General features: G+C 29.1%; 1 protein-coding gene across 1 annotated transcript in view; it reads left to right on the top strand.

Moving 5' to 3' along the window:
* Positions 1-1,300, top strand: part of LOC111686217 (RNA-binding protein Pasilla) — a 102,031-nt gene that overhangs the window by 18,259 nt on the left and 82,472 nt on the right. The window lies entirely within an intron of this gene.

Consider the following 1,300-nt stretch of genomic DNA (forward strand, 5'->3'; position numbering starts at 1 on the left):
GAACCATTTTTTAAATATGCATATTTTTAAATATGAGGTAAATGCATATTTATTGCAAAGTCAAAAATAAAAATATAAAAGCATTTACTAATATTTAAACTCTGCTTGCTGTAATAGCACGCGTCATCTATAAATTCCAACACACTTGACAACATTTTTTTCAGTTAAAAAAAAACAAAGAATGGGCCACGGAAAGAGCAGCAACAGAAGAAGGAGCAGCAAAAACAACTTAAATATGAAAAACGTGTCTTGTTAGCTTATGGCGAATGTGTTGCATGCAACTAAAAGTACAACAAACGATTACACATGGATATATAATAGCTAATAGAGATGAGATCAGTTAAGAAAAATTTTAATTTTGAAAAGTGCCAACTTTTATATATTAAATATAGTACTTTTTGGGATTTAAATTACCAAATTATTATTCCTTTAGTCAAAACTATGGACTAGGAATTTTTTCTTAACTATTGAACTAAAACTAAACTAGACAATAGGCTATAAACAAAAAAGTACTTTTCTCTCTTAATTAGTACAATATTTATCTTTCTTTCTGCTTCTCTAGTGTGTAATACTTTTTGAGTATTGACAAAAAAAGACACACATTTAATGCGTGTGTCTTATAAGGTGGTTTCATTATTTTTGTATTTCTTTATTTTTTATAACTATTTATTGCAAAATAAGCCTTATTTCCACCCAAAATAAAAACTAGGGAAAAACCACTTATAAATACTTTGTAATAAATGTTGTGGTTCTTCTGTCTATTTTTAAAATAAGTTTGAACTAAAAAACTGCCACATAAAAATAAAACTGCCCACTAAGTGCCATGCATGTTTTTCGATTTGTTGTAATTGTTGTAGCTAATTTGAGGGTGTGCCATGTGTGAAACGTAAGCAAAAAAAATCAAGTTGTACGATTACGAATATGTGTCTTATTATAAGAAGAGAACTGCAACAGCAGCAGCTAATACGACAGTTTTATATACTATGCCAAGTACATTTTATTTTATTTTTTTAAATTGAAATAAAAAGAAGATAATGAAAGACACTTTGAAGGTACTTTTTCATTAAGAATGGAACAAGAAGTAAAACATAAAAACTATATCCAAACTTGACCGATTTTTCTATTCCCATATGAACTAGAGATGAACTAGCTTTAAACCCGAACAGAACTAGAACAGAACTAGAACTAGAACAGAACAGAACAGAACTAGGACAGAACTAGAACAGAACTAGAACAGAACTAGAACAGAACTAGAACAGAACTAGAACAGAACTAGAACAGAACTAGAACAGAACTAGAA

This window comes from Lucilia cuprina, chromosome 4, assembly GCF_022045245.1.
Source record: "Lucilia cuprina isolate Lc7/37 chromosome 4, ASM2204524v1, whole genome shotgun sequence".
Lineage (NCBI taxonomy): Eukaryota > Metazoa > Arthropoda > Insecta > Diptera > Calliphoridae > Lucilia > Lucilia cuprina.